We start from the raw sequence: 15,901 nt of genomic DNA, 5'->3' as shown, positions 1-15,901 counted from the left end.
GTTAGACTAAAAGTCAGAGATACCAAAATTCTTCTAATGCAACAGCGCAAAGGGCGCTTCATAGTGCTGCACCTGCCACAACATGTGAACTCAGCCATAGTGCTTCTTCCAACATTGAACACTTGAAAACATAGCAGCATGGGACCCAAATCTGGAGCAAAACAATGAAGGTCCAAAAGGGTGTTACCAGTTGGGGGGGGAGGGCCAGCACAGTGTGACACTGGCAGCACTGATCGGATCATGGCAGACTATGCTGGGACACACCTCAACTGGTAACATCGATCTGGACCTCTATTGCAAACTTCATTCATTACTTCTAGCAGGAATATTAATGGAATGTTACAACATAAAGTCATAAGAATAGATGTTTCAGAATTAAAAGAGTTTTCCAAGAATTAAATGCTGATGATCTGTTCTCCGGATAGGTCATCAGTATCTGATTGGTGGGGGTCCAACACCCGATCAGCTGTTTTGAGAAGGCACCAGTATTTATGTACTTTCTCCTTGCCCGCCAAGCACAGCGCCGTACATTGTATATCGGCTGTGCTTGGTATCACACCTCTGCCCCATTCACTTCTATGGGGCTGAGCTGCTCCTAGACCATGTGACAGATGAATGTGTCATCACTGGCATAGGGAAAGGTGAGAGAAGGCCACAGAGCTACTGCAAGAGCTGCAGCCTTCTTGAACAACTGATTGGCGGGGGTCTCAGGTGTCGGACCCCCACCGATCCGAATCCGATGACCTATCCAGAGGACATAATAATTAAATTCTCGGAAAACCCCTTTTAGTAGTTGCTAAAACAGACATATCAGGAGAGGTTTCAAGTCCTCTGCAATTGCATTGTGAACTCCTTATGTTCTGGCAGAGGAGCACACTGCCAGAGCTCACTGCCGTGTACTGCCGGATCCTCATTCATTATAATAGTATTTGGTGGAAATTCACTTGCTTTTTGACATATATAGTGGCTTTCGGCAGACAAAAAAAAGATGCATCTAGTATTATTTTTTATCCATCTGGAAGCCGGCATATACACTGGATACAGTGACCAGAACAGAGTGCCAGAGTTCACAACGTAGGTGTCATTGTCTTTTGACCTCAATTATTATCTAAGGCTACTAATATGATCCATTTCAAGTACCCTAACATTGTTGCCCCTTATCTTCTAGGCTGGCCCCACATAGGATAGTTGGTATCCTTTGGTGTGACAATATGAAAAACATGGTAAGGGCGGGTTCTCACAAGCGTTATGGATTTCCGTTATAGATGACTTGCCTCAGGATCAGTTTATCTCACAAAGCATTATAGCTTGCTGCTTTTTCATGGCTGCTAATCTAGTGCTGGTCTAATCAAGTGCTGATCTGCAAGTGCATTGGAGATATTCAGGAGAAGAACTTAGTCTAACTCAGAGTTTTTCCACTGTAGCAGAACTTCAGTGGTGTTTCGGGTGGATACTCAGACACTGTTTCACAAGAGGAAAGGAATTTGCTAGACACGGTATCTCTATTTTCTGATTGCAAATGAGCATAGGCGGGTAAGGTGTTAATTTGCTGTTGGGGGAGGAGACTTTGTGGGAGGGTGTGTATATATAGCAACATTGCATTAGCTTGATAATTATAGCTTGCTGCTTTTTCAAGGCTGCTAATCTAGTGCTGGTCTAATCAAGTGCTGATCTGCAAGTGCATTGGAGATATTCAGGAGAAGAACTTAGTCTAACTCAGAGTTTTTCCACTGTAGCAGAACTTCAGTGGTATTTCGGGTGGATACTCAGACACTGTTTCACAAGAGGAAAGGAATTTGCTAGACACGGTATCTCTATTGTCTGATTGCAAATGAGCATAGGCGGGTAAGGTGTTAATTTGCTGTTGGGGGAGGAGACTTTGTGGGAGGGTGTGTATATATAGCAACATTGCATTAGCTTGCTAATTATAGCTTGCTGCTTTTTCAAGGCTGCTAATCTAGTGCTGGTCTAATCAAGTGCTGATCTGCAAGTGCATTGGAGATATTCAGGAGATACTCAGGAGGTAATCTGGAGGTGGATACAATCTAAACAAGTAAGATTTGTTTGTTTAAATAATTATTATTATTATTTTTTTTTTTCCCCCTCTTTGCAATGGCAGACCTGGTTCTGTGCAGGAATTGTTGTGCTTTTATTTCAGGTTCCACTCTTCAGAGGTTTGGATACTGTCTGATCTGTAGACAGCTCTCCATAATGCAACAGGAAATTACCTTTTTGAAATATGAGATTTGTAAATTAACCATTAAGCAAACTCAGACTGAGAACATTGCAATGCCACTGCCACAGAGGCCCCCTAGAAATGGAAGATGGGTAACTGTAGGTTCTGGTAGACTGAGAGTTGTGGATAGAAGACATGTCCCACAGTCTGTGGCTCTCCATAATTCATTTGCAGCACTTTCAGAGTGCAAGAGCAACATGGCGGATGTCTCAAGCACAGTGGGTGAGAAACAATCATCTCCCATGCCTAAAGTATGCAAGACTGCAGCCAAAGACAAAAAGGAGAAGGTGAGGACTGATAGTAAGCAGCTGTTGGTGGGCGATTCCATCATAAGAGGTGTGAAGTTTGAGGAGAATGGTGTTGTAAGATGTCTCCCTCGTGCTACCGCTAGCAGGGATAGACGATGGATCCTTAATATTGTTAGGCAAGCAAAACAGGAAAGGGAAGTGGATGTTATTGTCCATCTGGGGACAAACGATCTGGCTTGCAATGAGGTTTCAAAGGTGAAAGAAGCTTTTCACACACTTGGAAAGGATATACGGGAGGTTGCATCAACTGTTTCATTCTCTGCAGTTTTGCCTGTGCATAACCTTCAGCATGACAGGAAGATGCGCATTAAGGAATTCAATGTATGGCTTGGTGAATGGTGTCGGAACCAAGGGTTTGGCTTTGTGTCTCATGTTAGCTCTTGTTGGAATGGAAAAGAACTGTACAAGAAAGATGGTTTGCATCTTTCTCTCAAAGGAACGAATGTCCTCGGTGAACAGTTCCAAGTATTTGCTAAGGAGCATTTATACTAGGAAAGGGGGGCAAAAGAGTGATAATCCAGCAGTCCGACTGCCCCCCGGAACAATGCCAGAAGATGCCAGTAGCACAAAGGTTAAGAAATGACAAGCTCAGATTCTTATCTACAAATGCTCGCAGTTTAGGGAATAAGATCAATGAACTTGAGGCTATAATGGCATCTGAGAATATAGATATAGTGGCTGTTACTGAGACGTGGTTCAAGGGGAGTAATGACTGGGATATATCAATACCAGGGTTCTCTCTATACAGGAAAGACAGAGAAGGCAAGAAGGGGGGAGGGGTGGCCCTGTATGTGAAAGACAGCATAAAATCTAATTTGATACAAGTTAGCGACAACAATTTAGAGTCAGTTTGGGTTACCTTGCAGCTTGATAATCATAAGGTAACTCGTGTAGGTGTGATATATAGACCACCTAGCCAAGTCAAAGAATTAGATGATCTACTAGTTGAGGAAATAGCTAAAATGACATTGAAGGGGAAAGTTATCATTATGGGAAACTTCAATCTTCCTGATGTAAACTGGAAAACCAAAATAGCTAGTTCTGCCAGGAGTACAGATATTCTAAATTCCCTACTGGGATTATCTCTACAGCAAGTAGTTGAGGAGCCAACCCGGAAGGAGGCCATTTTAGATTTAGTATTCGCAAATGGGAATTTGGTATATGATATTACTGTAGGGGAAAGCTTGGGATCTAGTGATCACCAGTCAGTGTGGTTTACTATAAGTACAGTGACTGAGTCACACCACACAAAAACAAAAGTTTTAGATTTTAGAAAAACTGACTTTTCTAAAATTAGATTAGTGGTATACAAGTCCCTATCAGATTGGAACAGTTTCATTGGAGTCCAGGAGAAATGGGACTACTTAAAAGAGGCACTATTAAAGGCTACAGAAAATTGCATTAGGCTTGTCAGTAAAAGCAAAAAAAGGAAAATACCATTGTGGTACTCAGCAGAAGTGGCCAAAATCATTAAAAACAAAAAGATAGCATTTAGGAATTATAAAAAAAAAAAAAAAAACGAGGATGTCAGGCTAATTTACAAGATTAGGCAGAGAGAGGCCAAACAAGTTATAAGAGCTTCTAAAGCACAGGCAGAAGAGAAATTAGCTCAGTCAGGGAAAAAAGGCGATAAGGCATTCTTCAGATACATAAATGAAAAAAGGAAACTAAAACAAGGAATTACAAAATTAAAAACAAAAGAAGGAAGGTATATGGAAGAAGATAAAGAACTAGCTGACTGCCTCAATGAATACTTCTGTTCAGTCTTTACGAAGGAAAATGAAGGAAAAGGACCTCAGTTAGTAAAGAAGACTAATGAATCTTTTGATGCATGTGTCTTTATAGAGGAAGAGGTTCTAAGTCAGCTGTCTAAAATCAATACAAATAAGTCACAGGGGCCTAATGGGATACACCCAAAGCTATTAAAAGAGCTCAGCGGTGAACTAGCAAAACCATTAACAGATTTATTTAACCAATCACTGGCAACAGGAGTCATCCCAGAAGATTGGAAATTAGCAAAAGTTGTGCCCATTCACATGATAGGTAGTAGGGAGGAATCGGGCAACTATAGGCCAGTAAGCCTGACATCAATAGTGGGGAAATTAATGAAACCATACTTAAGGAGAGGATTGTGGAACATCTAAAATCCCATGGATTGAAAGATGAAAAACAGCATGGGTTTACTTCAGGGAGATCATGTCAAACTAATCTTATTGATTTTTTTTATTGGGTGACTAAAACAATAGATGGCGGAGGTGCAGTAGACATTGCTTATCTAGACTTAAGTAAGGCTTTCGATACTGTCCCACACAGAAGGCTTATCAATAAATTGCAGTCTTTGGGCTTGGACTCCCATATTGTTGAATGGTTTAGGCAGTGGCTGAGGGACAGGCAACAGAGGGTTGTAGTCAATGGAGTATATTCAGACCAAGGTCTTGTTACCAGTGGGGTACCTCAGGGATCTGTTCTGGGACCCATATTGTTTAATATCTTTATCAGCGAAATTGCAGAAGGCCTCGATGGTAAGGTGTGTCTTTTTGCTGATGACACAAAGATTTGTAACAGGGTTGATGTTCCTAGAGGGATACACCAAATGGAAAAGGACTTAGGAAAACTAGAGGAATGGTCAAAAATCTGGCAACTAAAATTTAATGTGGATAAGTGCAAAATAATGCACCTGGGGCGTAAAAACCCAAGAGCAGAATATAAAATCAGTGATACAGTCCTAACCTCAGTATCTGAGGAAAGGGATTTAGGGGTCATTATTTCAGAAGACTTAAAGGTAGGCAGACAATGTCACAGAGCAGCAGGAAATGCTAGCAGAATGCTTGGGTGTATAGGGAGAGGCATTACTAGTAGAAAGAGGGAGGTGCTCATGCCGCTCTACAGAGCACTAGTGAGACCTCATTTAGAGTTTTGTGCTCAGTACTGGAGACCATATCTCCAGAAGGATATTGATACTTTGGAGAGAGTTCAGAGAAGAGCTACTAAACTGGTACATGGTATGCAGGATAAAACTTACCAGGAAAGATTAAAGGACCTTAACATGTATAGCTTGGAAGAAAGACGAGACAGAGGGGATATGATAGAAACTTTTAAATACATAAAGGGAATCAACAAGGTAAAAGAGGAGAGAATATTTAAAAGAAGAAAAACTGCTACAAGAGGACATAGTTTTAAATTAGAGGGGCAAAGGTTTAAAAGTAATATCAGGAAGTATTACTTTACTGAGAGAGTAGTGGATGCATGGAATAGCCTTCCTGCAGAAGTGGTAGCTGCAAATACAGTGAAGGAGTTTAAGCATGCATGGGATAGGCATAAGGCCATCCTTCATATAAGATAGGGCCAGGGGCTATCCATAGTACTTAGTATATTGGGCAGACTAGATGGGCCAAATGGTTCTTATCTGCCGACACATTCTATGTTTCTATGTTTCTATTGTAGCAAGAAGAGATGGTAGTTGTGGGATTTGATGCAATTATTGTCTTTTCCACTAGAGTTTGTCCCACAGAGGACTCCAGTCCTGATTAAGTTATCAAGGACAGTTTTTCTTGTGCAAGTAGGAAAAAAGGAATACAAATATCCAAGTAGTTTAAGCATATATAGTATGTAGGTCTCATGGCATTACAGTATCAGTATCAATACGTGCATCTTAATATAGTTATCATAAAATTTAATTCATTGGGTTTATTTCCTTAAAACATTTTGTAAATGTTGGTCTTCATTTAATAAAGATATTTTACGAAAATGTTTTTGGAATAGAAAATGATTTGTTGACTCTACAACTATGAAGTACTTGTTTTACCAACCTATATGCACGCTCAGGCTCAGAATGGCCCACAGGGGTACAGGTGAATCCCCTGGTGGGCCCCTAGTCTCCCACCCCCTGCACAAGTGGCACATAACACAGTAGACCTACTGCACTACATACATATATTCAATGTACAGCGCCTCAACCAGCCTATGTTCCTATAAAAAAACTCGATAGATTATTTAAGAAACTCCCCAGATTATTATTATAGACTTGATCAGAGCTGAGATGACTTCTATGTATAGAGGAAAGCTGCCAGTGTCCTCTTCTCCCCAGGACCTACCTTCGCAAAGTTGCTGCAGGGACCCCTATACTCAATCATCTGGTAGCATCTTGCTGCTGTGTGAGCAGGTAGTATTTTAATGTATACGTACAGTGGGCCCCCAAAATAAATTTTACTAGTGGGGTCTAGGCACCCCAGTCCGATTTTGTGCACGCTAGAGATGAGGGAATCAATTCTAAATGAATCAAGTTCATTACATATTGCTCCAAAAATTAATTTAGGGTGAATCATTTCAAATGGTGGCCACCATTTTACAGGTGAGAAGGCAAAGAAACATTGTAACATAAGCTGAAAAAGGACATACAGTATGTTTATCCAGTTCAGCCTGTTATCCTACAAAGTTTATCCAGAAGATGGTAAGAAAACCCTCATGAGATAAACACCAATTTTCCTCATTTTAGGGGAAAGAATTTGTTCCCAACTGCAATCAGGCAGTCAGAATAACAACCCTTCTCTAAAAATGCAATAACTATAACCTGTAATATCCCCTTCTGCACTCTTTTAGTGATTTCATCATCATCAGTTCCATAGTTTCACTGCTCTTACTGTAAAGAATCCTCTTCTATGTTGATATAGAAACCTTCTTTCCTCTAGTCATATAGGATGTCCCCTCGTCACAGTCCTGGGGATAAATAGATGATGGGAGAGATCTCTGTACTGACCTCTGATATATTTATATACAGTTATTAGATCTTATATCTGTAGTCTTTTAAAAATTACCCTAATTTTGATAATCTTTCAGGGTACTGTAGTCCACCCATTCCAATTATTACTTTAGTAATTATTACTTTAGTTTGAACCCTCTCCAGCTCTGCTATGTCTGCCGTGTTGTGTGGTCTGACTAGTGATTTGTAAAGTGGCAGCACTATGTTCTCGTCAAGAGGCTTCTATGCCCCTTTTAAAGCAACCCAATATCTTATTGGCCTTGGCAGCAGCTGCCTGACACTGGTTTCTACAGCTTAGTTTGCTGTTCACTAAAATTCCTAAGTCCTTTTCCATGTCAGTGTTACCCAGTGTTTTACCATTTAGTATGAACGGGTGACTTGCATTATTCCTTTCCCTGTGCATAACCTTACATTTGTCAGTGTTGAATTGTCAGAATATTTATACTGCTCTGATTAACAGTCTATATTATTTATGTACACAAATTAGGATCTATAATAGAGGAGATTCCAATTTGTTCTCATAAACAACAAGCTCAACAGAGCTCTTGATCTGCGTTGAATTAAAGACAAAAATAACCCAGTTGTAAACAAAATATATATTTATTAATAATAATTCAGTGCAAAATAATCAATATAATATAAAAATGGGTTACAATCCAATAATAATCAATTATAAAATTGGTAAAAATAGTAAAAAACAAACAAAATATGATATTCAACTAAGAAACACCAAATAACCTAAAGAATATGCCTTTAATCAATAAAATAATTAGATATCTTACTAATGACCCATTCCTTAACCGTACACTTATTTTTTTTATATATTTTTTATTTAATCCAATAAAGTACAAAAAGAACAATAGTAGTACATTTAACAGTTACATAATAAAAACAAAAAAACAAAAAGACATCAGGCATCAACCAAGAGGAAGTAAGCGTGCTTAATACAATTGCAGGGGAAGGGGGGGGGGGGGGGGAGGACAAAAAACAAACAAGTAAAATAAAAAAATAAAAATAAAAAAATAAAAAAAAATATATATATATATATATATATACACTCACCTAAAGAATTATTAGGAACACCTGTTCTATTTCTCATTAATGCAATTATCTAGTCAACCAATCACATGGCAGTTGCTTCAATGCATTTAGGGGTGTGGTCCTGGTCAAGACAATCTCCTGAACTCCAAACTGAATGTCAGAATGGGAAAGAAAGGTGATTTAACCGCCTCAGGACCGCCGTACGCAGGATTGCGTCCTGGCGGCGGCCCTGCTCTTCTGGGTGGACGCGCCGGTGCGTCCTCTCGCGATGGCCGAGATTTCCTGTGAACGCGCGCACACAAGCGCGCGCGTTCACAGGAACCGGAGGTAAGCGAGTGGATCTCCAGCCTGCCAGCGGCGATCGTTCGCTGGCAGGCTGGAGATGCGATTTTTTTAACCCCTAACAGGTATATTAGACGCTGTTTTGATAACAGCGTCTAATATACCTGCTACCTGGTCCTCTGGTGGTCCCCTTTGTTTGGATCGACCACCAGAGGACACAGGTAGCTCAGTAATATGTTGCACCAAGCACCACTACACTACACCCCCCCTGTCACTTATTAACCCCTTATTCACCCTTGATCACCCTTGATCACCCCTGATCACCCTATATAGACTCCCTGATTACCCCCCTGTCATTGATAACCCCCTGTAAGGCTCCATTCAGAGGTCCGTATGAATTTTACGGATCCACTGATAGATGGATCGGATCCGTAAAAAAATCATACGGACGTCTGAATGGAGCCTTACAGGGGAGTGATCAATGACGGAGGTGATCACCCTATATAAAGAGCATTTTGTGAAAAAAGAGTGACTTGTTAAAAATACCTTTAATAAATATTAGAGTGGGTATAGGTATATATATACCAACTGTGAAAGAACTACGTTGGCTGAGATTACTCAGTAGGGGAGTAGTAGCCCCTTAAGCAAGAAAAACATACATAATGACACGGTAACCACTAAGATGAATAGGTACGGGAAATTAATTATTAATTTCTGGCCTGATGTATATAGGGCTAGGAACATGAACCAAATACCCCTAGAGTCCCTAGAGGTCTGCTGTGCCCAGGGTGGCCCCCTGATGGTGGAGGTTCCCTGTCCCCGTACCTAGTGCTAACCGGTCCCTGGAAATCCCTCACAAAGGGAATAAATATAAATACTCCAGGATAGACAAATTAAGGAATAACAGGAGCTCTATATAGATGTCTGTCACTGTTACTCTCTATAGAACCACATCTGTTGGTCACTATTGGTTCCCAACACTAAAATGGTCACCAATAAATCCCGACGCGTTTCGCCTAATAACTTATTAGGTTCATCAGGGGGTAAAATGAATTGTGGTACTTAGCTTTGTGACCAGATACAAAGACCACGATACTTATTTCACTGCTGGTCCCCAAGAGGAGGAAATGGACCTCTTTCATCCCGCTCAGTGGTGCCTGGAAATAAGTAAATAGAGGTGTAACTAAAAGGAGGTCTGTTAGGGGCAAGCCAACAAACACAGGTCAAAAGCCGCACAAAAGATGCCCTCTCAGGACTCCAGACTGACCCTCAGCAAGAGATATACGGCATAGTTACACACATTGAATCATTGGTTTGGTTTAAAGATCAGGAAGGTATAACACTCCCATATGTTTTAAGTTACTAGTACAAATCCATGAAACAATTGAAACAATTCAAAAAGAGTAATAATAATGAAGCACTCTTAGGACTTACAGGTGGGAGAAATGGGGGTCTATCCAGACAGAGGGTCGGGCTTTCTGGGTCCAAAGGTGACCCCTGCTGCAGAGGAGTCAGCTATTTACAGACTCGCGCCAGGCAGCGCTCGCTTCCGGACGCTCAGGAACGACTTCCGGCCTTTGGAGCGCACGTTGCAACGCAAGTAAATGCGAGTCACTTCCGGGATCGCGGAACGCAAGATGAAGCGCATAACGAAACCGGAAGTGACGTCGCGTCAGGCACTAGAGCCAAGTGGAACGCAGTAATGGACCGCAAATGCTCCACTAATATCCACAGGCGCTACAGGAGTCCTTTCACGAGGCCCCTTCAGGTTAGGGACCAAATGGAAGATAGCTGCTAGGAAGAAATGATGTCTCCCCACCCTCAAACAAAGGTCTTAAAGGGAAAGGCAGAGGGACCTTATGGAAGTTTTTTATGTTTTGTATGAAATGATATTAAAATTATAGGTAAACATTTGATAATTCTCCGCGTAGTCTCCTAGCTATTAGAAGGGGACCACACAGAGTTTTATAAAGATGAGGAGATCAGATAGAAGGATCACCTATACGATAAGATGCTTTACGCACCGATTAGAGCAGTTAAGAGGGCTAATATACCTAATTGATAATTACAACTAGACACCGACTGAAGAAACATATTAGGGACAGGAAAAAATACTAGATGAAGCATGTAAAGTTTAGTCTTTCATTAAGGCCCAAAGGAGATTGAGACTGGAACCGGTAGATCCAAGAAGCCTCTTTTTTCAGAATCTTTTTGTCCCAATCACCTTTCCTTTCAGGTAATGGGAGTACCTCAAGTACAGAGAAACGAGCACAGGCCACGTCCCCCTTATGACAGTTGTTAAAATGATGGGCCACCGGGGTATCTTTTTGCTTCTTGATATCGTTTATGTGCTCACAGATCCTTCTCCTGAATTCTCTTTTAGTTTTGCCAATGTAGTCAAGAGGACAACTACACTGACAAATGTATACAACACCTTTAGTTCTGCAGTTGACAAAGTCCCGGATGGCAAAGGGACGTTGTTTCACGGAGCAGATAATTGTTTTTGAGGTGTTAATGGAACTACACGCTTTACACGATCCGCACCTGAAGACGCCCAGGGGCCTTCGGTCCAGCCAGGTGCCTTCTCTTTTGGGGCCCTCATAATGAATCTGGACCAGACGGTCCCGTAGGCTTCTCCCTTTGCGATAGGTAACCTGCGGGTATGTCCTGATTGCCTGCGTTAAATCCGGGTCCATTGTAAGTACTGGCCAATGTCTTCTCAGGATGGATACTATTTCCTTGTTGCTGGAATCAAAGGTGGAAATCAGACGAATCTGACCCTCACCCAGGGTTTCTTTTTGTCTGGGTAGCAGTAGATCCTCCCTTTTTCTTGATTCCGCATGATGAAAAGATTCTTTTAATAGTGGCAATGGGTAAACTCTCTGCAGCAGTCTGTTTTTAAGTTTATTTGATTCGAAATAAAAATTACTTCCTGAAGAGCAGTTCCTGCGGACCCGCAGGTATTGCCCCCTGGGGATACCTCTCTTGACGGCCAAGGGGTGATGACTCTCCCAATGCAGAATGCTGTTAGTTGCCGTTGGTTTACGGAATACTGAGGTGGTCAAGGTCCCCTCAAATTTCGTCACTAACACATCAAGGAATGTAATCTGTTCCATCTGCGTCTCATAAGTAAAACTCAGGCCGATATCATTTTGATTCAGGGTATTTACACCCTATATAGACTCCCTGATCACCCCCCTGTCATTGATTACCCCCCTGTCATTGATCACCCCCCTGTAAGGCTCCAATCAGAGGTCCGTATGAATTTTACGGATCCACTGATAGATGGATCGGATCCGTAAAAATCATACGGACGTCTGAATGGAGCCTTACAGGGGAGTGATCAATGATGGAGGTGATCACCCCATATAGACTCCCTGATCACCCCCCTGTCATTGATCACCCCCCTGTAAGGCTCCATTCAGAGGTCCGTATGAATTTTACGGATCCACTGATAGATGGATCGGATTCGTAAAAATCATACGGACGTCTGAATGGAGCCTTACAGGGGAGTGATCAATGAATATAGACTCCCTGATCACCCCCCTGTCATTGATCACTCCACTGTAAGGCTGCATTCAGATGTCCGTATGATTTTTACGGATCCACTGATACATGGATCGGATCCGCAAAACACATACGGACATCTGAATGGAGCCTTACAGGGGAGTGATCACCCCATATAGACTCCCTGATCACCCCCCTGTCATTGATCACCCCCCTGTAAGGTTGCATTCAGATGTCCGTATGATTTTTACGGATCCACTGATACATGGATCGGATCCGCAAAACACATACGGACGTCTGAATGGAGCCTTATAGGGGGGTGATCAATGACAGGGGGGTGATCACCCCATACAGACTCCCTGATCACCCCCCTGTCATTGATCACCCCCCTGTCATTGATCACCCCCCTGTAAGGCTGCATTCAGATGTCCGTATGATTTTTACGGATCCACTGATACATGGATCCACTGATACATGGATCGGATCCGCAAAACACATACGGACATCTGAATGGAGCCTTATATGGGGGTGATCACCCCAGACAGACTCCCTGATCACCCCCCTGTCATTGATCACCCCCCTCTCATTGATCACCCCCCTGTAAGGCTGCATTCAGATGTCCGTATGATTTTTACGGATCCACTGATACATGGATCGGATCCGCAAAACACATACGGACATCTGAATGAAGCCTTATAGGGGGGTGATCAATGACAGGGGGGTGATCACCCCATATAGATTCCCTGATCACCCCCCTGTCATTGATCACCCCCCTGTCATTGATCACCCCCCTGTAAGGCTCCATTCAGACATTTTTCTGGCCCAAGTTAGCGGAAATTATTTTTTTTTTTCTTACAAAGTCTCATATTCCACTAACTTGTGTCAAAAAATAAAATCTCACATGAACTCACCATACCCCTCACGGAATCCAAATGCGTAAAATTTTTTAGACATTTATATTCCAGACTTCTTCTCACGCTTTAGGGCCCCTAGAATGCCAGGGCAGTATAAATACCCCACATGTGACCCCATTTCGGAAAGAAGACACCCCAAGGTATTCCGTGAGGGGCATATTGAGTCCATGAAAGATTTAAATTTTTCTCCCAAGTTAGCGGAAAGGGAGACTTTGTGAGAAAAAAATAAATAAAATCTATTTCCGCTAACTTGTGCCAAAATTTTTTTTTTTCTATGAACTCGCCATGCCCCTCATTGAATACCTTGGGGTGTCTTATTTCCAAAATGGGGTCACGTGTGGGGTATTTATACTGCCCTGGCATTCTAGGGGCCCTAAAGCGTGAGAAGAAGTCTGGGATCCAAATGTCTAAAAATGCCCTCATAAAATGAATGTGGGCCCCTTTGCGCATCTAGGCTGCAAAAAAGTGTCACACATGTGGTATCGCCGTATTCAGGAGAAGTTGGGCAATGTGTTTTGGGGTGTCATTTTACATATACCCATGCTGGGTGAGATAAATAGCTTGGTCAAATGCCAACTTTGTATAAAAAATGAGAAAAGTTGTCTTTTGCCGAGATATTACTCTCACCCAGCATGAGTATATGTAAAAAGACACCCCAAAACACATTGCCCAACTTCTCCTGAATACGGCGATACCACATGTGTGACACTTTTTTGCAGCCTAGGTGGGCAAAGGGGCCCACATTCCAAAGAGCACCTTTAGGATTTCACAGGTCATTTACCTACTTACCACACATTAGGGCCCCTGGAAAATGCCAGGGCAGTATAACTACCCCACAAGTGACCCCATTTTGGAAAGAAGACACCCCAAGGTATTCCGTGAGGGGCATGGCGAGTTCCTAGAATTTTTTATTTTTTGTCACAAGTTAGCGGAAAATGATGATTTATTTATTTATTTATTTTTTCTTACAAAGTCTCATATTCCACTAACTTGTGACAAAAAATAAAAACTTCCATGAACTCACTATGCCCATCAGCGAATACCTTGGGGTGTCTTCTTTCCAAAATGGGGTCACTTGTGGGATAGTTATACTGCCCTGGCATTCTAGGGGCCCAAATGTGTGGTAAGTTGTTTGAAATCAAAATCTATAAAAATTGGCCGGTGAAATCCGAAAGGTGCTCTTTGGAATATGGGCCCCTTTGCCCACCTAGGCTGCAAAAAAGTGTCACACATGTGGTATCTCCATACTCAGGAGAAGTTGGGGAATGTGTTTTGGGGTGTCATTTTACATATACCCATGCTGGGTGAGATAAATATCTTGGTCAAATGCCAACTTTGTATAAAAAAATGGGAAAAGTTGTCTTTTGACAAGATATTTCTCTCACCCAGCATGGGTATATGTAAAATGACACCCCAAAACACATTCCCCAACTTCTCCTGAGTACGGAGATACCACATGTGTGACACTTTTTTGCAGCCTAGGTAGGCAAAGGGGCCCATATTCCAAAGAGCACCTTTCGGATTTCACCGGCCAATTTTTACAGATTTTGATTTCAAACAACTTACCACACATTTGGGCCCCTAGAATGCCAGGGCAGTATAACTACCCCACAAGTGACCCCATTTTGGAAAGAAGACACCCCAAAGTATTCGCTGATGGGCATAGTGAGTTCATGGAAGTTTTTATTTTTTGTCACAAGTTAGTGGAATATGAGACTTTGTAAGAAAAAAAAAAATCATCATTTTCCACTAACTTGTGACAAAAAATAAAAAGTTCTATGAACTCACTATGCCCATCAGTGAATACCTTAGGGTGTCTACTTTCCGAAATGGGGTCATTTGTGGGGGGTTTGTACTGTCTGGGCATTGTAGAACCTCAGGAAACATGACAGGTGCTCTGAAAGTCAGAGCTGTTTCAAAAAGCGGAAATTCACATTTTTGTACCATAGTTTGTAAACGCTATAACTTTTACCCAAACCATTTTTTTTTTTACCCAAACATTTTTTTTTTTATCATAGACATGTAGAACAATAAATTTAGAGAAAAATTTATATATGGATGTCGTTTTTTTGCAAAATTTTACACCTGAAAGTGAAAAATTTCATTTTTTTGCAAAAAAATCTTTAAATTTCGATTAATAACAAAAAAGTAAAAATGTCAGCAGCAATGAAATACCACCAAATGAAAGCTCTATTAGTGAGAAAAAAAGGAGGTAAAATTCATTTGGGTGGTAAGTTGCATGACCGAGCAATAAACGGTGAAAGTAGTGTAGGTCAGAAGTGTAAAAAGTGGCCTGGTCTTTAAGGGTGTTTAAGCCAGGGCTTCTGTCACCCCACTAAACCTTTTTTTTTTTTTTTGCTTACTTATAATCCCCACACTGCGATTTATGCCTACATAATCAAATTTAGCATTTTGGTCCTGTAGATTTTGTTTAAAACATGCTTTTAAAATATGCAAATTACCTTGCTACCAGCAAGTAGGGCGGCTACTTGCTGGTAGCAGCCGCATCCTCCGATCCTAAAGACGCCCCCTCCGCATTGTGATTGACAGGGCCAGGGAACGTAATCGTTCTCTGCTGGCCCTGCCTGTTAGCATTCAAAATCTGGCGCCTGCGCCGCGGCCGTACCTGTCTTCAATCGGCGCAGGCGCACTGAGAGGCGGCTCGCTCCATCCTCAATGCGCCTGCGCCGATGACGTCACATCTACACCCGGCGCAGGCGCATTGAGGATGGAGCGGCCGAGCGAGCGGGTTTACAAAGAATGGTGTGAAAAGGGAAAAACATCCAGTATGCGGCAGTCCTGTGGGCAAAAATGCCTTGTCGATGCTAGAGGTCAGAGGAGAATGGGCCGACTG

Source organism: Bufo bufo, chromosome 8 (assembly GCF_905171765.1).
Source record: "Bufo bufo chromosome 8, aBufBuf1.1, whole genome shotgun sequence".
NCBI lineage: Eukaryota > Metazoa > Chordata > Amphibia > Anura > Bufonidae > Bufo > Bufo bufo.
Note: the sequence above shows the minus strand (reverse complement) of the source record.